The sequence below is a fragment of the Hemicordylus capensis genome, chromosome 14 (genome assembly GCF_027244095.1).
Source record: "Hemicordylus capensis ecotype Gifberg chromosome 14, rHemCap1.1.pri, whole genome shotgun sequence".
Taxonomy (NCBI): domain Eukaryota; kingdom Metazoa; phylum Chordata; class Lepidosauria; order Squamata; family Cordylidae; genus Hemicordylus; species Hemicordylus capensis.
Genome location: NC_069670.1, coordinates 22,453,453 through 22,479,802, shown reverse-complemented (window position 1 = coordinate 22,479,802; position 26,350 = coordinate 22,453,453).

Genomic DNA, 26,350 nt, shown 5'->3' with positions numbered 1-26,350 from the left:
ACAACAGCTCCCGGTTCCTGCTCTTTGCCTCGTCCAAATTCCAATCAAAATTGGGAAACCCTTTCTTCTTCTTCTTCTTCCGAGGGTGGAACCAGTGTTTAGGGATCTCCATTTGTTCCCTGTTGATTACCAAATCATATCGACTACTTTGGACATGCAGTTTGCTATGGCTTTCGGTTTCTTCTGAATCATTGTACTACCCCCCTCCCACTGTATTACCAATTCACTGAGCAAACAATACAAAACCAAAGCTATTTTTGTGACAGTTAAGCAGATAATGGGGATGGCAATCCCTTTGTGTCGTCTTCTGCTGTGGATACGGACCATCCACTGCAGAAACGCATATCATGGTGTGATGGGTCACCTCAAGGGCTGAAGTCTTGCAGCTCTGATCCACTTTCCAGGATCCGTGTCTCTTTTCTCTTCCCATAAAAACATGCCCATGATTTTCAGATGGACAGAAAGCCTATCTTGTGAAAACTGGGGCTGAATATAAAAACTGGAGAAGATGCTTGAGGTGGTTGAGATGGCATCTATTTATTCTTGAAAATTTACTGTTGATGTGTTAATCCTTGGGGAAGAAACCCCTCAAGCACAGTGGGAGATGGAGCCATTGTCAGGTCTGCCTTGCATGCCAAAGGTCCTCCGTTCAATCTCCAGCATCTCCACCAGGAAGGGCTGGGAAAGACCATGGAGACTTGGTCTCACCTGAAACCACAGAGAGACCCTGCCAGTCAGAGTAGGCAATACTGACCTAGATGTACCAATTTTCTGACTCAGTAGACTGCAGCTTATTATGTTAAAGTCTTGAAAGGCTGGCTCCAAAAGTTAGCCTTCCATTCACAGAATGTGTTCTTCTGAAAATGGAAGGAGTGTGCTATCAACAGGACTCCTTCTTCCATGAACCCAAAACTCTCCATGATCCACAGGGGGAGGTTGGCTTCAAAGGTACCTTCCAGTTCATCTAAGACACCTTTCCGTAAGTGGAAGGATTCTTCCATACACAGAAAAATCCTTTCTATGAGTGGAAAAACACACCTTTGGATCCAGCCTCGCCTTCAGTGCCAACCCCAAGAACCAATAAGAATAGAAGCTGGTCTAGAGAAGACTACGGGAAGAGAAACATACTAAATTCTCTGAAGAGCAAAAGTCAAGAGATGCTGTGAGAGTCGAGTGATCTGTTGGCAGGTCTTGGAAGAGCGAGTCCTTTTATACAGTTTTTGACAGCATCCCTAGTGGTTAGTGGTCAACAATTTAATTAAGATACATATTTGTTATACAATCAATACGTTACGAGCGATGGGTTCATTTCCATCTTGTTTTTGCTTGCTTATGCAGGGTAAGGTGAACAGGGGAGAACATCCTGATCTGAAAAAGGGACACCACCATGTCCTCATTTGAATTCACCACGGCATTTTATTTGATTAAGTAAATTGCATCAAGTGTTCATGCCAACCCCATGCTTTGTCATGAACCCTGCTGCCCATTAAAATCATCTCGAGAGGTTCGTTTAGGGTTGCCGCCAGCTCGTCTGGTAGCTAAATGGGACATGACTGGGACGTGACCGGGACATGACCGGGACGTATCTCCATGTATGTTACTTAGATAGCTGCAACCACTAAACTCTGAACTCTGTAAGTGGAATGGTAGTTTCCTTAGTGCTTAGTGCTAAAGAATCACGGACCCCAACAAATTGTTTCATTCATCTCATCCTGACTCAGCTTATCTACCTGTAAATCAACCACTGATGGCCACTTCAGGAATCAACAAAAATTGGAAATCTACCCTTTGGGGTGTCCCACATGGTTTTGAATAGGATTTTAACGGAGTATATAATAAGGTTTCTTGATTTTTGGATAGGGGCGTAGCAAGGTTGGAGTGGGCCCAGAGACTAGATTTTAAAATGTGCCCCCCCCCCGAAGCTCAGCTGGTGAATGAAGTAAAGAAATCTTAAATGAAGCTGAATAATGGTAACAAAAAGCATAGTAAAATTTATAGATATAGATATAACACACCTATGTGTCACAATAGAACATCATCCTAAATTATTTTTTAAAAGGGTTTGTAAATTGTGGATGATGTAAGTCATTTATTGGTACTAGAGAAAGACATGCTGCTCTGGGAGCTCCAAGTCTTAACACCCACATCAATTTCAGAGAATGAATACAATTGAAGGAAGCCTGGGTGAGTGCGTGGCTGGGGGAATCAGTCATGTTACTTGCCTCTGGGGGGCCCCCAAGGCAGTGGGCCCCCAGACAACTATCTCCACTTGCCCTATTATAGTTACGCCCCTGCTTTTGGAGATGTAATCTTGAAAACCATGTTTGTTTCAAAGGAATTAAGTCAGCAAAGAATTCTGATGACTGGTCAGTTAGCATATAAAACACAATCTAATGACCAAAGTTTCAACCGCATCAAAAAGCTGTGTCATGTTGAACCAGGAAGAAGAGGTTCAGAATGAAATTTCTCAGGGAGTTTTCCTGTATAGCCCCAGCTGTTGTTCTACTGAAATATCAACCAAAGAGAAATTCAGAATGAATATCATAGTTCCTCCCAAAGGGCGGAGGCAGGAACGGGGACGGGGACTTCTGTAAACCTTCAAGGGAAGCCTAAATTAATTTCTATAAAGGAAGGGGACATTTCACAGTAGGGTTCTGCATTTTTTTTGACCCAGTCATCCCTTATGAAAAGTGACTCCCACACCCCACTTGGTGGTAGTTTGGATAGACTGTGAAATGGGACAAAAACAATTCTTCCATTCAGAGTGAGGGCAAGAATCAATGCCCTCACTCTGATTTGGCTTTGGGAAATCACCACACAGCCAAATTTGATTGGCCATGTGGTAATAACCAAGCTGGCAAGAGAATCCCTGATAGGTTGTCCCACCTCAGCAGCGAAAAGAAGAACTCTAATCTGAAAATCGCAGTTAAGCAGCTCCTGAGAAGGGGACGGTGAAGAGGAGTGCCCCTTGTTATTATGTTGACTGAGATGGGGGGGGGGTGATATATTGTCTTGTCCCATGTCCCTGGTGGTAGGCCAAGCCCCCTTCCAAGACCAATTCCTGCAAGCTTTGAAAATGTGTGGGGTTGGGGAGAAGGAAAGGCTTCCAGAAGCCTTCTCTTGAAAGGGAGGAGAATCACTCCTCGCAAAGCTTGGCAGGGCCAGATTGCACCCAAAGAGGCAGATATGAGGGGCATTTTACCACCCTGTTCATGCCCCAGTCATGTGCCGCCTTAGGCAATTGCCTCCCCTTGCCTCATGAAAGGAGCATGAATGAAAGAGAATAATAAATAAATAAATTGGACAAGGTGGGTCCTACATGCATACATTCCAGGAGCAGTAAAATGAGTATTGTGTTCTGAATGCGTCCCTCCTCTGTGAACCAGGACATGCTGAATGCTGCATGGGCATCGGCAGAACCAAATGTATTATTACATTTGAAATGTGATGCTATAAAACCAGAGATGAGGTTCATACTGAAGGAAGGCCATGCCTGTCTTCAGGGCTCCTGTCCTTCCTTTCTGTTCTTGCCAACTTGTCCCAGTCAGAAAAACAACTCCGGTTGTTCCCAAATTATCTTCTGGAGAGAACCAGAAATGCCAGCTGCCCAGAGGGATGAACTGGGTCGATTTCAAGGAACTACAGAGGAACAGAAAATCATCATCTTATTCTCAGTCTTTTGCTTAAAGCAGCAGGAATTGTCTACAACAACAACAACAACTATTTATATACCGCTTTTCGACAAAAATTTCCAAAGCGGTTTACAGAGAGAAATAATAAATAAATAAGATGGCTCCCTGTCCCCAAAGGGCTCACAATAATAAACAAAGAAACATAAGATAGACACCGGCAACAGCCACTGGAGGTCCTGTGCTGGGGGTGGATAAGGCCAGTTACTTTCTCCCTGCTAAATAAAGAGAATCACCACGTTAAAAAGGTGTCTCTTTGTCCAGTTAGCAGGGGAGTTCTACAGTATAACACATTGTCTATAACACATTGTCCATCTCCACCGTAAGGCCTTATTCAGTCATTTCTTGGACCCGACATCCCACAGAAAGAGAAATATCTGGATTACCCCCTTGAAACATATTACCTCAGTGCTGTTCCATATACACTTGCTTCTGGTTCTGAAGCCCAGTTCAGCACTAGTGTTCATCCAGACTGCCTTAAATGATTTAGGAGGAATAGATCTGAAGGACCAATTCTTCCCACCATGTGATGCCCCCATACTGAGGCTGTTGGCATGACCAGAGATCCCTGGGCAGGAGAGGGTTAAACCAGGGATTGGTTTAATTGGGGAACCATGCATGCATGTGTCAGTTGGGGAACCATGAACTCACCTGACCTAGCTGTGCCGAAGCTGGGTAGACCAGATTCGCTACCCAGGTTAAAAGGAAGGTAGGAAGGCAACCAAGACTGTCCTACCCTTTCTTTGGTTATCTGTGAGTACAATTTGACATAAATGTGGCTTGGGCTGCCAGCAGCCATGTTTCTCATAGAGTTCTACAGTACTGAGGTCTGACTCTTCTGTGCTCCATGTTGCATTATGGGATACTGGAGGACGGAGCTCAGATTTTCTTCCCTCCTGGAGAGCATGGCACCCCAGTCGTCTAGGGGGTTGGGTAAGGTCATACGACAGGCCTGAGGCATGGGCCTGTCTCCCCTCCAGCCCACCCCACACATGGTCATGAGAACAAGCTCACTGTGTTGGTCATTGGTGCCTTCTCTGTGGTGACCCCGCCTCATTAACAGTGTTTCAGTGGGTCGCCCAGACGTTTTTCTTCCACTGTGGTTTTAGGCTGCAGTCCAAAATTGATTCCAGGAAAGCCTGAGAAAGACTCTTGTATGTACTCTCAAGAGCTGCTGCCAGTCGTTGTAGACAATATTGAGTCTAATGGACCGAAGTTCAGACTCAGTAGGTAACTGGGCAATGGGAATAATTTAACATTTGTTTATTTATTTCTTTAACATATTTATATACCACCCAAAACGCAAGCCTCTGAGCGGTTTACGACAATACAATAAAAACAACAAATTAAAAGGTGAAAACATAACAATATGCAACATAATGTTGCTTTTAATTAAACTTTACATATCAAGCAAAATATCCAGCAGAGTTGTAATTACCATGAAAGCAATCAAAGGAAATTATTGAATTGAAAGGAACGAGTCCTACTCAGCAAATAATAACAGTTTTTTTTCTAGAATAATTTGTGCTAATCCAAGCATTCGAGTGAGAAGCTCAACAAGTCGCTAATTAAAGCTCTGGACAAAAAGGGACTTTCCCCAAGGATAGGAAAATGGTATATAAGCATGGCCAGTTCCTTAGATTATCCAACAGCTTTTCTTGACTTGCACCTTCTCACGTCTTCTCGGATAAGGTAAGTCAAACAGCACAGGGCAACTTCTTACATGGAAAAGAAACGCTGTGTTGAAAGATCTTGAGCTGATGTACAACATCAGATGTACTTGGACTCCTATCCTGGCTGGGGTTGCCTCTGAGGCTGGAAGTGGCCTATTGCCATAAGCTGGTAGCCATTGATAGACCTGTCCCCCATGAATTTCCCTAAGCCATCCAAGATGGCGGCCATCACTACCTCCCAAGGCCAGACCAGTGGTCCATCTAGCTCGGTACTGTCTACAATCTTTAAGATTTCATTTAAAATATTTGCATCAGAATATTTCTATTTGGAACAGAGCTGCCGCAACCAGAAATACCACTCATCTAAAGAGCCAAGGTTTTACTGGCTTTCTCAAAGCTGTAATGGAGATGGAGGAGTGGATCCTACTGGGAGAACATTCCCAAGTCTTGCTACATGCAATTTTAGAATATTTTTAGTTTTATTTTATTTAATATATTTCTATACTGCCTAAAACGCAAGTCCTCGGGGAGGTTTACAAAACAATAAAAACAGCCAATAAAAGATGAAAACATTTCAACACATTAAAAAGTTAAAACTCTTAAAACACAATTAAAACAATTAAAACAGTATCTAATTCAAAGCCTGGGTGAACAAATGCATTTTGACTGCCCTTTTAAAAGTTGTAAGAGATGGGGAGGCTCTTATTTCAGTGGGACGTATGTTCCAAAGCCTTGGGGCAACAATGGAGAATGCCCGTCCCCAAGTAGCCACCAGATGAGCTGGTGGCAACTGAAGATGAACCTCTCCAGATGATCTCATTGGGCGATGTGGTTAATAGCAAAGAAGACATTCTCTTAAATACCCAGGGCCCAATCTGTTTAGGGCTTTATAGGTTGTAACCAAAGCCTTGTACTCTGCCCGGAAACTTACTGGCAGCCAGTGTAGATCTTTTAAGATAAGGAGTGATATGGTCTCTCCGAGATGACCCAGAGACCAACCTGGCCGCCGCATTCTGGACTAACTGCAGTTTCCAGACTACATACAAAGGCAGCCCCACATAGAGTGCATTGCAGAAGTCAAGTCTGGCGGGGACCAGCAGATGTACTACTGTTCTGAGGCCATTTATCTGCACTATTTTATATTTTATGACAAATGATTTTGTCGTAAATGACAAAAGTATTATACGAGCATTTCTTAATTCATTGGGTTTTCTGTGTAGGGAGGGTTTCCATCGGGTACCAACAAAGGCCAACCAGATGCCTCCAGGAAGTCCAGAAGAGAAGCATGAAAGCAAAAGCCCCAGATCTCCCCTGTGACTGGGATAAGAGGCCCTAACTCGAAGGTAGATCATCTGCCTTGAATGCGGAACCCAGGTTCAATTCTTGGCAGTGTCTCCAGGTAGAGCTGAGAGAGACTCTTGCTCAAATCTTTGGCGAAGCCGCTGCCAGTCCATTCAGACAATACTGAGCTAGATAGACCAAAGGAACGACCTGGTATAAGGCAGCTTAATATGTTTCTGAGAAGGAACATAAAATAATAGCCCCTGTTTCACCCCTGTGGCTGGCATCCAATCACACACAAAACCTGCACGTCATGTCAGCCTCACACTATGCTGAAGAACAACAGATTCAAGGTGGGAGATCCACCAAGCTCTATAGCAACGAGACCCGATCAAAACACCACCAAGAAAACGGACTTACTGGCTGCTCTGAGAAGATGCAGTGAAGACAAGTTGAACGAAGCTGATGGAAGGACAGAGGGAACACATAGCTTTTTCCTACAGGTCCCCCAGCCTCCCTTGTGGTTAGGATGCTCCAGCTAACATTCTCCAGCTAACCTCACGCCATGAAGTCACTCCATGCTCCAGTTAACGTCACTCCAGCTAACATTCGGCTGGGTTGCTGACACTTCTTTCCACAACTTTGACTCAGTAGAAGGGAACTTCCAATGTGGATAGATACTATGTGGGTATCTTTAAAGGTGAGAATGAGGGCTGGGGAAACAGGGAAGTGCTAAGGAGTTACTACAGCAGCAACATCAGGAGGGCTCTGGTGGATTATCTCAATGGTGGGTTTAGTACAGCACCCTGTTTCCCAGATCAGACAACCAGATACTTCTAGGAAGCCAACCAGTAGAGTCAAAAAGCAATAGACTTCATTCACTGTTGGTTTCCCCAGCAACTGACGTCCTCAGTCCACGGAGTATGTTCTGAGCATGCTCCCTTTGGTTCTTAAAATAAACAGGTCTTCCCAGGGTGGGCCGGTAAGGATGGAGGGACGGCTGCATCTTGGGGAGGAGTGAGTGCCCTCTAGTGGCTATGGGCCTGCTTGCAGTGGAGTGTTAGTTATAAGTTACCACATCATTGCTTCTTCTTCCATTGGATGGTTTCAATTCCTCACCTACGTTGCCTCAGCAGTCTTTACTGCATGCTAGCGAGGTAGGTATACATCCACCCCAGAGCGCATCTGGGGTCCTGAGGTTCAAAAAGAGACCCTTGCACAAGCCCCCAAGTGATAGGTGGTGATACGGATGGTCAACATGGTGATACGGATGAAAAAGGACGAAAGGGGAACAGGCTGTGTGCCCCGGAAGGAATGTGGTATTAATGTCAACTTGGAGAGGGGAGGGACATCTCATGGTGTTTCCAAGTGAGGGCCAAGAAGGAATCCTTCAGCTACAGCCTACACTGAAGCTTCTGGAGGGTCCCAGAGCATGGTCTAAAAGCACTTGTTACAGCCACTTTGGTGATGCTAAGCAGGATTTGGTGTGGTCAGTGCCTGGATGGGAAGCTCAAGGATGCCACTTTTGAGGTTGGGGCCATAGATCAGTGATGGAGAATCCGCCTTCCACGCAGAGGGCTGCCGTTTCAGTCCCTGGAAGCATCTCCGGGTAGGGCTGGGGAAAACTCCAGCCAAAAGCCGTGGAGAGCTGCTGCCAGTCAGAGTAGACACTACTGAGTTAGATGGACCACGGGTCAGACTCTGTCAAAGGCAGCTTCCTGTGTGTTCCTAAAAGACTGCCATGTCCCCGGTAAGTTTTCATTCAGACAGAAGGGTTTCTGAGCTACCGAGACTCACGGAAGCATCTTTTCCCAGAAATCAGAGCTGCCAGTTCAAAAACCAAGAGAACACGAATTGCAAAAACGCAGCAGAAGCTTAATAGAGAATGTGAAGGAAATGGCATCATATTAGAGGCGGCTGGGAGACAGAAGGAAACGGATGAATTCATTTTGAAGACAGCAGAGCAAAGTAGTGGGTGAAGAAGGACGCCCAGTCCCCTCAAAGTGCATGCCTGGATTTCAGCGATGCCTCAGTCTGAGGGTTGCCGGTTCCTGGTCACTATGATCAGTCCTTTGAATTTATTGGGTCTATTGGCAGATACTCCCAAAGGGTCCCAGGAGAGAGCTTCTTCCAAGATATTCACCCCACCACTGGCCCAGAGCTCTGTAACCCAGACCACCCCCCAGGCACTCTTTTTTCACTCTTTCTGCTTCTTAAGCTCATTTTGGCCCAGGGAATAAAGTGGTTTCAGCAGCAGCATCCCTATAGAAGCTCAGGTGGAGTGATGGAGCATCCTAACCGCAAGGGAGGCTGGTGGACCTGTATAAAAGCTGTCCATTCCCTCTGTCCTTCCATCAGCTTCATTCGACTCTCCTGTCTTCACTGCATCTTCTCAGAGAAGCCGGTAAGTCCATTTTCTTGGTGGTGTTTTGATAGATTCTCGTTGACACAGAGCTTGGTGGATCTTCCACCTTGAGTCTTCTGTTCTTCAGAATATGGAGCGGTTGACAGCTAGGCTAGGATTAGTGTGCCACTGAATGCCAGGCACTGGGGAGCAAAAGGGGAAAGGGGCTATTTCCATTTCGCCCTGCTTGCGAACATCTCAGTAGTATCTTGTTGTCTACTGTTGGAAACAGGAGGCTGAACTGGAAGGATTTTGGTCTGATCCAGCAGTTCTCTTATGTTTGTTCTCATAGAAACATAGAAAAGCCACATCTGCACCCCTCTGTCCTCATCTCCATACAAGAGGGTTCCCATCAGGGTTTTCTCTAACAGGAATCCCCTGATGTTGTTGACTACAACTCCAATTATCCCCAAGTAAGAGGCATTGCAGCTGGGGATTTGGGAGTTTTAGTCAACAACATCTGGGAATCCCTGTTAATGGGAACACTAGTTGCCACCCTGAACCTTGGGTGGCTTGAACAAAGAAAGGTGAAACATTTCTCAGCTTGAAGTATGCTCCATCAAGACAGTCACAAACCTTTCTGCTTCTATGTTGGGGTCTTTTTGGATTCGTATCAAGGAGAAACTTGGGAGAAATGTCTCTGAGGGTTCCGTCCCATCCCTGAGTGAATGTCAATTCACCGTAATGTGTTGTTCATGCATTTCTGTTTCAGACTCATCTCCATATCCCTAGTAATGTCTGTCATCTCCACGGGTCGTGGTTTTTTCAGTTTAGGCCCCATTTTTCGAGGCCCTACCTATTATGGTTGCCTTGGCTCTGGTGTTGCTGCTGGCGCCTTGGGCGCTGTAGGAGGCATCACAGGCTCCGGAGAGCTTGGCACCCTGGCTGTGGTCAACCCTTTACCCATCAAACGGATCCCCCCAGAAGAAGTCATGCTCGTGCCACCTGACTTCGTCTGGACCGTCCCAGGACCCAACATATACTCTAGTGGCAAGCTGGTCTATGTGGAAGTCATCATAATGACCAGGAACTGGCAAGCCTAAGTCCGAGGAATTGCTGAAATCCAGGCCTGGACTTTGAGGGGACTGGGCGCCCTTCTTCTCCCACTACATTGCTCTGCTATCCTCAGTATAAATTCATCGATTTCCTTCTGTCTCCCAGCTGCCTCTAATATGATGCCATTTCCTTCACATTCTCAATAAAGCTTCTGCTGCATTCTTGCAATATGTCTTCTCTTGGTTTTTGAACTGGCAGCTCTGATTTCTGGGTACAGCTGCTTCCCTGAGTCTTGGTAGCCCAGAAAACCTTCTGACTGTGACTGTGACTGTGACTGTGACTGTGACTGGCCGGAGCTCTCCAGGGCTTCCGGCTGGAGTTTCCCCCCGCCCTACCTGGAGATGCTGCCAGGGACTGAAACGGCAGCCTTCTGCATGCAAGGCGGATGCTCCATCACTGATTGATGGCCCCAACCTCAAAAGTGGCGTCCATGAGCCTCCCATCCAGGCACTGACCACACCAAGACCTGCTTAGACCTCCCCAAGTCACCCCCACCCCTGCATTGGTGGACAGGCTGGACTTCTCTTGTCTGCCTGGCCCTATGCCAGGTCCTGCGGCCAGGCAGCAGTTGGAGGGAGGGCCTCCCCTGCCAGGGAAGAAGGATCCTCCCGTGGCAGATGTGGAGGTGTTGTAGGTGGAGCCAGCTTCCAGTCCAGCCAAATCCATCTTGCTGCCCTCCCGGTGGGGGGTGGGGGCCCCAAGTAATTTTTGAATCCATTCTCACTTGCTACCAGAGAATCTACCCTCAAAACACCTAAACAACCACAAATCCCAGAACACCATGGGCTTGTGGGTATGGGGGTGGTTGGCACCCTATGTGCATTGCATCATCACTCGCTCTGGGGCACCGGGACTGTTCGATGTTCAAAGGTGGGGGTCACACTTAAGGGGGCAGGGGAGGGTGCACTTACCCCTTCCTCTGCTTTCCCCCCACTGACGCCCAGTATTTCTCATATCCTACCCGGTGGCAGCATACTTCCCTGCTGCCCCGTTTGTTCTTCGGCAGGAAATGGCCAGAAGAAGCTGGACCTGAACATGGACACACACGCGTGCCAGCTACTTCCAGCCAAAGAGCAGAAAGGGTGGCAGGGAAGTACGCTGCTGCCCTGTAGGACTTGGGAAATACCTGGTGCCAGCAGGGGGGCAAATGGAGGGAGGGGTAAGGGCACCCTCTCCCACCAGTAAGGTGCGACACCCGGCCGCCATTGAGCCACCCACACCTGGTTCCATGCAGATCTCTAACTCTTAGTCCATCTAGCTCAGGATTGTCTACACTGACTGGCAGCAGCTCCAGAGGCGTAACTAGGGAAAATGGCGCCCAGGGCAAGCACTGAAATTGCCCCCCCCCCACCATGCGCTCCCCCCCCGCTGCCCCCTTAGCTAAGCAGTGTCCACCCTGGTTTGCATTTGAATGGGAGACTAGAAGTGTGAGCACTGGAAGATATTCCCCTCAGGAGATCGAGCCACTCTGGGAAGAGCATCTAGGTCCCAAGTTCCCTCCATGGCAGCATCTCCAAGATAGGGCTGCAAGAGACTCCTGCCGGCAACCTTGGAGAAGCCGCTGCCAGACTGGGTAGACAATACTGAGCTAGATAGACCAATGGTCTGACTCAGTATATGGCAGCTTCCTATGTTCCTAAATACTACTGCAGCACACACACAAGACACCTGTCCCATCCTGACACTCAGCCAACTTCCATAATCAATATCACACACACACACACACACACCACAACTGCCTACTCCTAGATTTACAAGGAATACAAGCCACACCTAATGGCACAGCAGGGAAGTAACTTGCCTAGGGAGCAAAAGGTTGCGGGTTCGAATGGAAACACCTATATAGGACTGCCAACTCTGACTGAAGCGATATGTTGGGGAACCCCCCCCCCAATATTTCACAATATCAAGCCATTTACATCTCTAGGATAGTTTTCAATAGTATCCTGGGGATTCATGCCATTTCCTGGAGATTCATGCCAACTACATCCATGACGGTATTTGCTGCAAAAAGTGGAGTCATAATCACAGAAATTGTCACTGCATGTCCCTCATGAAACAATCTTTCTTCACAAGGGCAAACATGTGTGTTAAGAAATTGAATAGTACAAACAAACCATAATTTTATCTTTATGTATACACACAGATACACACGCAGAAGTGTGGCAAATAAGGATAAACAAACACAGAGAGAAACAGTGTTCTCTCTCTCTCTCTCTCTCTCTCTCTCTCTCTCTCTCTCTGCCAGAACCTACATTTTCAGTTATAGCTTTTGCATTCAAATACATTCAGTTAGAGAGAGAAAGAGGGAGAGATTTAAAATAAGATCATTAAAAGTAAGCAAATCTGTATGTATTGTCTGTGCACAAAATCCTCAACATTTTCAAATAACATATTAATAGAAAAATACAATTATTGAGATTGTCTGGGAAAACACCTTGCCCTAGAAATTATGAAAGCACTGTGTTCAAAGGACATGGAAAATAAACCCCCTTTCTTTATAGACCTGTCCCCATGGGATTTGGCATAAGACAGACTAGAGAATTTCTAAGAAATGTCCGGTTTTCTTTACTTTGTTCTGAACAGAAACAACTTTGGCTCAAAAGGTAAATTCGATTGACTGTAGATTTTACTAAATGCGAATTTAGTGGTGCAAGCAAAGGGAAACCGAGAGTGTACTAAATAGGATTACGTTTTACAACCCCTTTCTTCCCCCTTCGTTTTTTTGATAAGCACTTAAGAGAAGCCTATTCACTGGAAGCTGCCAATTCTTTTATTTACAATGAGAACATCACCGGAGGCTCCACCCCAACAGCCCACCAGTGTGGGCTCCAAGCCAGCCCCTGCCTGGGAGATTCTTCTTCCGTCCAGCAAGAAAGGGCCACCGGGACCAAGTCTCAGTTAAGAGAGTTCCTCCCCGCTGCCCCATTACTCTTAAATGATTCACAGGCTAATGTAATTCCCGCTTTCTACCCAGTTTACCTTGAAGTCTTTTGAGAGAGACCGATATCTACTTTTCGTTCAATTGATGGCTCTCAGACTCTCTCTCGGTAGCAGGTGGTGTTCTTCCTGTTCGAGGGAGGGAGCGGCCGGCAACGCGGCAGTGCGGCTTGCAATGCAACCATTTACTGAAACTAATAGCAAGGGAGTTAGGGGATCCAGCAGCGCCGCGGCTTGCATACATTACCAGCAAGCCGCCATTATTGGGGAGGAAAGGACAGGCATGGACGCCGATGGCAGCTACACACAGCAGGGAGGGGTTCAACACCATCCTCTGCTTTACAATTCAGTCTTGCACAGGGGTGGGGAAGCAGCTTTTGGTAACACTTTGGTTTGGGCTTGGAGGAAATCCAGCTTTTTGGTTGTGGCATGCGTGACTGGGGGGGAGGTGCCGCGAGGCGGGGAGTGAGCGTCCGTCAGCGGAGTGATATGAATGATGAAGAAAGGTCCGTTGACGAAGCAGCAAGCAGGCAGGTACTGCAACTTTAGGCGCCCGTGCCCGCGCCGTTGCACCCAGGAGCAAGGGGGGGCCGCCAGGACCCGGGGAGGGGGAGGGGGACTGCTCAATGCGTCCCACACTGCTGTGCACAAAAAAAAATTTTTGTGAAAGGCAGGAGCAAGGTGGTCCAACAAGGTGGCGCCTGGGGCACGTGCCCCCCCTGCCCCCCCTATCGTTACACCTATGAGCAGCTCTCCAAGGTTTCAAGCAGGGATCTTTCTCAGCCCTACCTGGAGATGCGGCCAGGGACTGAACCTGGGTCCTTCTGCATGCCAAACAGATGCTCTACCACTGAGCTTCTGTTGCATCCGCACAGTTAGGCAAACTCAAAACCTTTGTACATGAAGATGACTCAAGATTGTATCTGTCCATTCCTCTGGTCAGCATGGGCCCAGACCGGTCCGGAGGCCATTGTAAAGGCCTCCGGATGGGTCTGGACTGGTCCGGACCTGGGCGGTCAGGTTCGGGTGGGGGGTGCCTTTAAGAGCGGGGGGAGGTTTTACTTACCCCTCCTGCTGCTTTCCTGCTCTGGCATCGTAATTTCAGTAGTAATTGGTGCGGCAGGATACCTCTCTGCCACCCCTTCCCAACTTTGGCTAAAACTCCCAGGAGTCCTTTGCACGTGCGCACGTCAGAGAGATGTGAAGCACTCTCATGAAGTGCACTCACGCAAAGGGCTCATGGGAGTTGTTCATAGCGACAGCGGGGAAGGGGCGGCAGGGAGGTATCCTATTCCTGCCTCCCCAATTACTACTAAAATTACGGCGCCAGAACGGAAAAGCGGCAGGAGGGGTAAGTAAATACTCCCCCTGCTCTTAAAGCCACCCACATCCCAGTGCTGGACTGCAGTTTGGCGAATCCGTGCACACCCCTATCCTCTGGCAGGGGGCCGAGGGTGGGCTGTCACATCCCTACAGATGTGTGGGTAACCTATTTTTGAGCATTGTATGGGATGTCTGCCCCAGAAGGAATGTCCCTTTCCCTATAGCATTTCAACCAATTTGGCACTCAGTTTCCCTTAAGGAGGTCTCTAGTTTAGTGACCCAACCCAAACCGGGTAAGACCCCAGGGTTGGATCAGATCCCCTCTGCACTGTTAAAATCAAATCTTGAATGGTGGGCTCCTGTACTTGCAAGATTCTTTACTTATATGGATTGTACTGCCCGTTTCCCAGAGGAGTAGGGTACAACTGTGATTGTTCCCATCTATAAGGAAGGCCAACACTCTGACCCTTCTAATTATCGACCAATCAGTCTGCTGAGAATTATTCATTAATTATATTCTAGACCTCTATATGTTAACTTCACGGACTGGTTGGAACAGGAGAACATACTAAGGGAGGAACAGGCGAGGTTTAGGTCCATTGAGATGAATCTTGATCAGGCCCAAGTTCTACAACATCTGGCTGAAAAGTATTCACCGCTGTATGCAGCTTTTAAGGCAGGGTTTGACTCCATGTCTAGGGAGCACTTGGGGAGTAAACTTGCCAATTCCTCCTTTGATCGTAAGCTGCTTCTCCTTATCCGAGATGTTGCCAGTCAGTGTAGAAAATACTGAGCTAGATGGACAAAGGGTCTGACTTGGCAAAAGGCAGCTTCCTATCTTCCGATGGAAGGTGGGGGTCCCACAGGTCACAGGAGAGAACTTCTTCCAAGATATCCACTGTGGACATTGCAAAAAACTCATCATCATCACATGCAGATCACTCATTCCTGCAAAAGGGAGAATGGATGACTTTTGAAGTGCTTTAATGAGCCCCAGTCCCTCCCTGAGGTGTTTTAAGTGGTTCGCTCAAAACTGAAGCCAGTCAAGTTGAAGGTTGAAGAAAGGAGACTGTGAGATAAATAGGCATTGGGTGGTTAACATGGCGTCAAAACAAATAGCTTAGCTATTTTTCACACTTTCTGCTTGGTAAGCTCATTTTGGCCCAGGGAATAAAGAAGTGTCAGCAGCAGCAACCCAATACAAGGTTACCTGAGTGATGGAGCATCCTAACTGCAAGGGAGGCTGGTGGACCTATAGAAAAGCTGTGTATTCCCTATGTCCTTCCATCAGCTTCATTCGACTCTCCTGTCTTAACTGCATCTTCTCAGAGAAGCCAATAAGTCCATTTTCTTGGTGGTGTTTTGATAGATTCTCATTGACACAGAGCTTGGTGGATCTTCCACCTTGAGTCTTCTGTTCTTCAGAATATAGAGCAGTTGACAGCTAGGCTAGGATTAGTGTGCCACTGAATGCCAGGCACTGGGGAGCAAAAGCGGGAAGGGGCTATTTCCATTTAGCCCTGCTTGCGGACATCTCAGTAGTATCTTGTTGTCTACTGTTGGAAACAGGAGGCTGAACTGGAAGGATTTTGGTCTGATCCAGCAGTTCTCTTATGTTTATTCTCATAGAAACATAGAAAAGCCACATCTGCACCCCTCTGTCCTCATCTCCATACAAGAGGGTTCCCATCAGGGTTTTCTCTAACAGGAATCCCCTGATGTTGTTGACTACAACTCCAATTATCCCCAAGTATGAGGCATTGCAGCTGGGGATTTGGGAGTTTTAGTCAACCACATCTGGGAATCCCTGTTAGAGGGAACGCTAGTTGCCACCCTGAAACTTGGGTGGCTTGAACAAAGAAAGGGGGAAAATTTCTCAGCTTGAATTATACTCCATCAAGACTGTCACAAACCTTACTTACTTTCTTTATTTACGGTCAGTGACCAAAAGAGAAATGTACAGTCATTAAAAACTCAAAATCACATAAAATCCTTAAAATAAGAAAATTTTATATATATATATATATATATATATATATATATATATATATATGGCAAGTTTTTTAAAAAAAAAACAAGAATACCCTCATGAGTTTGAGACTCTTATTTTAAAAGCCACATACCAGAACTTAGCAACTGTTTTGGAGATTACTGAATCTTCATCGGCTAATAAGTACTTTAGAAGAAGATCCCCTTTTTTCCCCATTCAAATTATTTAGCAAGGGATGGATTAATTGCTGCCTTACATCCTGGTAAAGTGGACATTTTAATAAGATATGGGCCATTGACTCGATCTCCTGGCCACAAGGACATATGCACTTTTCATAGGGCAATTTGTTATACTTCCCATATAAAAGCGCTGAAGGGAAGGCATTAAACCTCGCCCTAGAGAAAGCCCATCTATGACTGCATTGAGTAATCGTAAACAAGTAGGTAGCTGGGCTTAAGTCTGTCTTTAGCTGTACAGATTTGTAAAATTGAGGTAAAATAGCCCTCTCATTTTGTATTTCTATATCGACCAGTCTTTGCTGCACCAATATGCGAGCTGTAGTCGTACCAGCCTCCAGCAGTAAAGCGGGAGATAATGCGCAGCAAGAAAGCTTGTGCATTATTTCCTTGCACCAGGATGCTTGTGGCTCTGCTGCCAGTAATTTGGGGATTAATCCTGTTGGGGAAAGATGCAGTTTTATCCAATAGTTGATTGATAACATCCAGGCCTTGGACTCCAGTTTGAGAATGCCCGCCTCTGAGCGGATCACTGCGTTGGACACACAGTTGGGGGTGCCAAATAGCTTCCTCAAGAAACCCGTTTGGATTTTTTCTAGTTTGCCAAATTTTGCATACATCCCCAATTGGGCTCCATAAAGTATTTGGGGAACCACCTTGATTTTGTAAAGTTTGATTGCTGCCGAGATATAATTCCGCCCCTTAGACCAGAAAAATCTCATTATTGCTGCAATATTGTGCTTAGCCACTTCGGCCATTGAGCTAATGTGAGCATTCTTGAAGCCATTAGACTGAAAGGTTATCCCTAAATATTCAAATTGTTTGACCTGGTCTATTTGTGACCATCAATTGACCAATTATAACTTCGATTACCCTTACCAAAACAAACTATTTTCGTTTTAGTATAATTTATTACTATCTGTTCTTCTTTACAAAAACCAACCAACACATCCAAGGCTTTCTTCAAGCCTATTCTGCTCTGAGACAGAATCACTGCGTCATCAGCGTACATTAAGATTAGTATGCGTCTATCTGATAGCTTGGGCGCATGAATATCTCTTTGTTGTAGACGCTGAATTAAATTGTTCACATAAAAGTTAAATAAAAACGGCGCAAAAATGCAGCCCTGTCTGACTCCCTTATTTGTTGGGATCTTATTTGAGAGATGACCAGCAGGGCTGAGGCGGACGGAGAGAGTTGCGTTTTCATGAAGCCTAAATAATAGTAGTAATAATCTCCTGTCAGTTGATGTGTTAAGTAATTTCGACCAAAGGATACCTCTTGAGATGGAATCAAATGCCATCTGGAAATCAATGAAAGCTGCAGATAATGGGATTTTATTGGTGCAAATGTATATTTCTATTAAATATTGAAGCACAATACAGTGGTCCATCACTGATCTCCCAGGTCTAAAACCTGCCTGTTCTTGTTCCAGAACGTCCTCCCGGCCCATCCACTCACAAAGTTTGAGGCACAAATGCATAACGTACAGCTTACTGATGACACTGAGGAGACTTATCGGCCTGTAGTTCAAAGGGTCATCCCACGCTTCTTTTTTGTATATCGCAACAACAACCGCTGGGCCCCAATCAGCGGGGATGTGGGTTGTTTGGTCTATATAGGTGAATAATGCAGCTAAGATTGGCGCCCACCAATCTTTGTTTACTATCAAAATGTTGGGGGTCTTTGTGAATTTGTACCAAGGAGAAACTTGGGAGAAATGTCTCTGAGGGCTCCGTCCCATCCATGAGTGAATGTCAATTCACTGTAATGTGTTGTTCATTCATTTCTGTTTCAGACTCACCTCCATATCCCCAGCAATGTCTGTCATCTCCACGTGTCGTGGCTTTGGCAGCTTGGGCCCCCTATTCAAGGCCTAGCCTATTATGGATTCCTTGGCTCTGGTGTTGGTGCTGATGCCCTGGGTGCTGTAGGAGGCAGCACAAGTTCCGGAGAGCTTGGCACCCTGGCTGTGCTCATCCCTCAATCCATCAACCAGATCCCCGCAGCAATTCCGGATCCGGCCACCCCCTTTTTTTGTGACCGTCCCAGGACCCATTTTCCACTAGCTGCGAGACAGTAAATGTGGAAGTCATGATAATGACCAGGAACCGGCAACCCTAAGTCTGAGGCATGGCTGAAATCCAGGCCTGGACTTTGAGGGGACTGGGCGCCCTTCTTCTCCAACTTCTTTGCTCTGCTATCCTCAATATGAATTCATCATTGTCCTTCTGTTTCCCATCTGCCTCTCGTATGATGCCATTTCCTTCACATTCTCAATAAAGCTTCTGCTGCATACTTGCTGTCTGTTTTCTTTTGGTTTTTGAACTGGCAGTTCTGATTTCTGGGAACAGCTGCTTCCCTGAGTCTTGGTAGCCCAGAAACCCTTCTGGCTGTGACTGTGACTGGCAGGAGCTCTCCAGGGCTTCCAGCTGGAGTTTTCCCCAGCCCTACCTGCAGAGGCTGCCAGGGACTGAACCTGGGACCTTCTGCATGCCAAACAGATGCTCTACCACTGAGCTTCTGTTTCATCGGCACAGTTAGGAGAACTCAAAACCTTTGTACATGAAGACCACTCAAGATTGTATCTGTCCATTACTCTGGCAGGGGGCCTAGGCTGGGCTGTCACATCCCTGCAGATGTGTGGGTAACCTACTTTCGAGCCTTGTATGGGATGTCTGCCCCTGAAGGAATGCCCGTTTCCCTATAGAATTTCTACCAATATGGCACCCAGTTTCCCTCAAGGAAGTCTCTAGTTTAGTGACCCAACCCATACCCAGTAAGACCCTGGGGTTGGATCAGATACTCTCTGCACTGTTAAAATCAAATGTTGAATGTTGGACTCCTGTACTTGCAAGATTCTTTAAGTATATGGATCGTACTGAGGAGTGAGGTACAATGGTGATTGTTCCCATCTATAAGGAAGGCCAACACTCTGACCCTTCTCATTATCGACCAATCAGTCTGCTGAGCATTATTCATAAATTATATTCTAGACATCTATATGTTAACCTCACAGACCGGTTGGAACAGGAGAACATACTAAGGCAGGAAGAGGTGAGGTTTAGGTACATTCAGATGACTCTTGATAAGGCCCAAGTTCTACAACATCTGGCTGAAAAGTATTCACCACTTTATGCAGCTTTTAAGGCAGGGTTTGACTCCATTTCTAGGGAGTGCTTGGGGAGTAAATATGCCAGTTTCTCCATTGATCATCAGCTGTTTCTCCTTATCTGAATGTTGCATGAGAACACCTCACTTTGGGTGAGATGCAATATCTAATGACACCTGACCCTGTCTGTACCCACACAGAAGGGAGTCAAACAGGGATGTATTTTGCCCCTCTTCTTTTCAATCTTTATTTACGCTCTTGGATAACCCAGATTTCCACCCTCCTAAATTAGCCTTTAAATCTATCACAGTTCTGCTTCATGCTGATGATGCAGTTATTCTATCTAGATCATCACATCTGTTGACATGAGAAGAAGACTATTTATCTATAATTGTCCAAAAGTCTTAGATCATGAGTTTTGCTTAAAAAACAAACGAACTAAGAAAGATGTCTGGTGGATTAATGGGGAGGTAATCAATCCAGAACTTTCACTCGAGGCACAAATGACCAGGCTCAGACTATCATACTTCAGACACATTATACGAAGACCCATGTCCCTTGAGAAGTCCATAATGCTGGGGAAAGTTGAAGGAAAGAGAAGAAGAGGACAACCAGCAGCAAGGTGGATGGACTCGATCACAACAGCAATGAATGCAGCACTGAGAAACCTGAAAGGCCAAGTTGAAGACAAATCATCCTGGAGAGTATCTATCTATGTGGTTGCTAAGAGTCGACACGACTTGATGGCACTTAATCAATCAAATGATCAGGTAAGGACTTATAAATACCTGGGAGTGGTTTTCAGTAAAAATGCTCTTTGGAGGGAGACTTCCTTCGCTGGTGGTTTCCCCAGCAGCTGGAGTCCTCGGTCCACGAAGTATGTTCTGAACATGCTCCCTTTGGTTCTTAAAATAAACAGGTCTTCCCAGGGTGGCCCAGTAGGGATGGAGGGATAGCTGCTTCTTGGGAGTGACTGCCCTCTAGTGGCTATGGGCCTGATTGCAGTGGAGTGTTAGTAGTAAGCTACCACATCATTGCTTCTTCCTCCTTTGAATGGTTCCAATCCTTCACCTATGTCACCTCAGCAAACTTTACCGCATGCTAGCGAGGTAGGTGTGCATCCTACCCAGAGTGCAGCTGTGGTCCTGCGTATGATTGATTGATTGAGTGAGTGATTTAGCAAATTCGTACACCTTTCATGCCCCTTTTACTAAAGAATTTCTTGCAATTTGGCACTCAGTTTCCCTCAAGGAGGTCTCTAGTTTAGTGACCCAACACAAGCAGTTTAAGACCCCGGGGTAGGATCAGATACCCTCTGCACTGTTAAAATCAAATGTTGAATGGTGGCCTGCTGTACTTGCAAGATTCTTTACTTATATGGATTGTACTGCCTGTATCCCAGAAGAGTGGGATACAATGGTGATTGTTCCCATCTATGAGAAAGGCCAATACTCTGACCCTTCTAAATATTGACCAATCAGTCTGTTGAGCATTATTCATAAATTATATTTTAGACGTCTATATGTTAACCTCACAGACCGGTTGGAACAGGTGAACATACTAAGGGAGGGACAGGCGAGGATTAGGTCCATTCATATGACTCTTGATCAGGACCACGTTCTACATCATCTGGCTGAAAAGTATTGACCGCTGTATGCAGCTTTAAAGGCAGGGTTCGACTCCATTTCTAGGGAGTGCTTGGGGAGTAAACTTGCCAATTCCTCCATTGATTGTAAGCTGCTTCTCCTTATCTGAGATGCTGCCAGTCAGTGTAGAAAATACTGAGCTAGATGGACAAAGGGTCTGACTTGGCAGAAGGCAGCTTCCTATCTTCCGATGGAAGGTGGGGGTCCCACAGGGTCAAAGGAGAGAGCTTCTTCCATGATATCCACCCCACCACTGCGGACATTGCAAACAACTCATCATCATCACACGCAGATCACTCATTCCTGCAAAAGGGAGAATGGGTGACTTTTGAAGTGCTTTAATGAGCGCCAGTCCCTCCCTGAGGTGTTTTAAGTGGTTCACTCGAAACTGAAGCCAGTCAAGTTGAAGTCGAAGAAAGGAGACTGTGAGATAAATAGGCACTGGGTGGTTAACATAGCATCAAAACAAATAGCTTAGCTATCATTCACTCTTTCTGCTTGGTAAGCTCATTTTGGCCCAGGGAATAAAGAAGTGTCAGCAATAACCCAATAAAAGGTTAGCTGGAGTGATGGAGCATTCTTACCGCAAGGGAGGCTGGTGGACCTATATAAAAGCTGTGTATTCCCTATGTCCTTCCATCAACTTCATTCGACTCTTCTGTCTTCACTGCATCTTCTCAGAGAAGCTGGTAAGTCCATTTTCTTGGTGGTATTGTGATAGTCTCTCGTTGACACAGAGCTTGGTGGATCTTCCACCTTGAATCTTCTGTTCTTCAGAATATAGAGTAGTTGACAGGTAGGCAAGGATTAGTGTGCCACTGAGCAAAAGCGGGAAGGGGATATTTCCATTTAGCCGGGCTTGCGGACATCTCAGTAGTATCTTGTTGTCCACTGTTGGAAATAGGAGGCTGAACTGGAAGGATTTTGTTCTGATCCAGCAGTTCTCTTATGTTTATTCTCATAGAAACATAGAAAAGCCACATCTCCACCCCTCTGTCTTCATCTCCTTACAAGAAGGTTCCCACCAGGGTTTTCTCTAACAGGAATCCCCTGATGTTGTTGACCAGAAATCCAATTATCCCCAAGCAAGAGATATTACAGCTGGATATTCGGGAGTTTTAGTCAACAACATCTGGGAATCCCTGTTAGAGGGAACGCTAGTTGCCACCCTGAACCTTGACTGGCTTGAACAAAGAAAGGGGGGAAATTTCTCAGCTTGAAATATACTCCATCAAGATAGTCACAAACCTTTCTGCTTCTATGTAGGGGGTCTTTGTGGATTCGTACCAAGGAGAAACTTGGGAGAAATGTCTCTGCGGGTTCCGTCCCATCCCTGAGTGAATGTCAATTCACTGTAATGTGTTGTTCATTCATTTCTGTTTCAGACTCACCTCCATCTCCCCAGTAATGTCTGTCATCTCCACGGGTCGTGGTTTTGGGGGTTTATGCCCCTTTTTTCGAGGCCTTGGCTATTATGGATGCCTTGGCTCTGGTGTTGGTGCTGGTGCCCTGGGCTCTGTAGGAGGCAGCACAAGCTCCGGAGATCTCGGCACACTGGCTGTGGTCAACCGTCAATACTTCCAGCTGATCCCCCCCGAAGAAATCCCGATTAGGTCACCTGGCCCCCTCGTGACCATCCCAGGACCCATCATATGCGGTAGCTGGAAGCCTGTTGATGTGGGAGGCTTCACTCCATGTGCCATTGGAGGTTCCGGGATTGTAGGATCAGGTGCCTGGGGAGGACTGGGTTACGGAGCTCTGGGCCAGTGGAGTGGAGGAGATCTTGGAAGAAGCTCTCTCCTGGGACCCTTTGGGAGCATCTTCTATTAGACCCCATAACGTCCAACGACTGATCATAATGACCAGGAACCGGCAACCCTAAGTCTGAGGCATGGCTGAAATCCAGGCCTGGACTTTGAGGGGACTGGGCGCCCTTCTTCTCCAACTTCTTTGCTCTGCTATCCTCAATATGAATTCATTGGTTTCCTTCTGTCTCACAGCGGCCTCTAATATGATGCCATTTCCTTCACATTCTCAATAAAGCTTCTGCTGCATACTTGCAATCCGTGTTCTCTTGGTATTTGAACTGGCAGCTCTGATTTCTGGGAACAGCTGCTCCCGTGAGTCTTGGTAGCCCAGAAACCCTTCTGACTGTGACTGTGACTGGCAGGAGCTCTCCAGGGCTTCCAGCCGGAGTTTCCCCCAGCCCTACCTGGAGATGCTGCCAGGGACCGAAACGACAGCCTTCTGCATGCAAGGCGGATGCTCCATCACTGATCTATGGCCCCAATATCAAAAGTGGCGTCCATGAGCCTCCCATCCAGGCACTGACCACACCAAGAGCTGCTTAGACCTGCCTGAGTAGCCCCCACCCCTGCTTTGGTTGACAGTCTGGACATCTCTTGTCTGCCTTGTCCTATGCCAGGGCCTGCGGCCAGGCAGCAGTTGGAGGGAGGGCCTCCCCTTCCAGGGAAGAAGGTTTCTCCCGTGGCAGATGTGGAGGTGTTGTAAGTGGAGCCAGCTTCCAGCCCAGCCAAATCCATCTTGCTGCCCTCCCTGTGGGGTGTGGGGACCCCAAGTAATTTTTGAATCCACTCTCACTTGCTACCAGAGAATCTACTCAAAGAACACCAAAAAAACCAAAACTCTCAGTACCCCATGGGATTGAGGGTATGGGGGTGGTTGGCACCCTATGCGCATTGCATCACCACTCGCTCTGGGGCACCGGGGCAGTTCGATTTTCAAAGGTGGGGGTCGCACTTAAGGGGGCAGAGGAGGGTGCACTTACCCCTTCCCTCGCTTTCCCCCCACTGACGCCCACTATTTCTCAAGTCCTACCCGGGGGCATCATACATCCCTCCTGCCCCGTTTGTTCTTCGGCAGGAAATGGCCAGAAGAGGCTGGACCTGAACATGGACACACGGGCATGCCAGCTACTTCCGGCCACTTCCAGCCAAAGAGCAAATGGGGTGGCAGGGAAGTACACTGCCACCCTGTAGGACTTGGGAAATACCTGGTCCCAGCAATGGAAAAGTGGAGGGAGGGGTAAGGGCACCCTCCCCCGCCATCAAGCCACCCACACCTTGTTCCTTGCAGACCTCTAACCCTTAGTCCATCTAGCTCAGGATTGTCTACACTGACTGGCAGCAGATCTCCAAGGTTTCAGGCAGGGATCTTTCCCAGCGATGCCTGGAGATGCTGCCAGGGACTGAACCTGGGACCTTCTGCATGCCAAACAGATGCTCTGCCACGGAGCTGCTGTTGCCTCCGCACAGTTAGGGAAACATAATACTTTTGTCCATGAACACCACTCAAGATTGTATCTGTCCATTCCTCTGGCAGGGGGGTCTAGGCTGGGCTGTCACATCCCTGCAGATATGTGGGTAACCTACTTTCAAGCCTTGTATGGGATTTCTGCCCCTGAAGGAATGCCCCTTTCCCTATAGAATTTCTACCAATTTGGCACTCAGTTTCCCTCAAGGAGGTCTCTAGTTTAGTGACCCAACACATGCTGGGTAAGACCCCGGGGTTGGATCAGATACCCTCTGCACTGTTAAAATCAAATGTTGAATGTTGGACTCCTGTACTTGCAAGATCCTTTACTTATATGGATTGTATTGCCTGTATCCCAGAAGAGTGGGATACAATGGTGATTGTTCCCATCTATAAGGAAGGCCAACACTCTGTCCCTTCTAATTATCGACCAATCAATCTGCTGAGCATAATTCAGAAATTATATTCTAGACATCTGTATGTTAACCTCACGGACTGGTTGAAACAGGAGAATATTCTAAGGGAGGGACAGGCGTGGTTTAGGTTCATTCAGATAACTCTTGATCAGGCTCAAGTTCTACAACATCTGGCTGAAAAGTATTAACTTCTGTATGCATCTTTATAGGCAGGGTTTGACTCCATTTCTACGCAGAGCTTGGGGAGTAAACTTTCCAGTTCCCCCATTGATCGTCGGCTGTTTCTCCTTTATCCGAATGTTGCATGAGAACACCTCACCTTGGGTGAGATGCCATGTCCAATCACATCTGACCCTGTCCGTACCCACACAGAAGGGAGTAAAACAGGGATGCATTTTTGCCCCAATTCTTTTCAATCTTTATTTACGCTCTTGGATAACCCAGTATTCCACCCTCCTAAATTAGCCATTAAATCTATCACAGTTCTGCTTCATGCTGATGATGCAGTTATTCTATCTAGATCATCACAACTGTTGACATGAGAAGAAGACTATTTTATCTACAAACATGTCTTGTGGATTAATGGGGAGGTAATCCATCCAGAACTTTCACTCGAGGCACAAATACACAGGCTCAGACAACCATACTTGGAAACACTATGCGAAGACCCAGCTTCCTTGAGAAGTCCATAAAGCTGGGGAAAGTGGAAGGAAAGACAAGAAGAGGACGACCAGCAGCAAGGTGGATGGACTTGATCACAACAGCAATGATTACAGCACTGAGAAACCTGAAAGTCATCCTGGGGAGAATCTACCTATGTGGTTGCTAAGAGTCGACACGACTTGATGGCACTTAATCAATCAATTGAGCAAGTAAGGACTTATAAATACCTGGGAGTGGTTTTCAGTAAAAATGCTCTTTGGAGGGAGACTTCCTTCGTTGGTGGTTTCCCCAGCAGCTGGAGTCCTCGGTCCACGGAGTATGTTCTGAACATTCTCCCTTTGGTTCTTAAAATAAATAGGTCTTCCCAGGGTGGGCCGGTAAGGATGGCGGGAAGGCTGCTTCTTGGGAGTGACTGCCCTCAAGTGGCTATGGGCCTGATTGCAGTGGAGTGTTAGTAGTAAGCTACCATATTGCTCCTTCCTCCATTTAATGGTTCCAATCCTTCACCTACATCACCACAGCAAAATCTACCGCATGCTAGCGGGGTAGGTGTGCATCCACCCCAGAGTGCAGCTATGATCCTGAAGTTTATTGATTGATTGATTGATTGATTGATCAAATTTGTACACCGCCCTGAACTTTCATCTA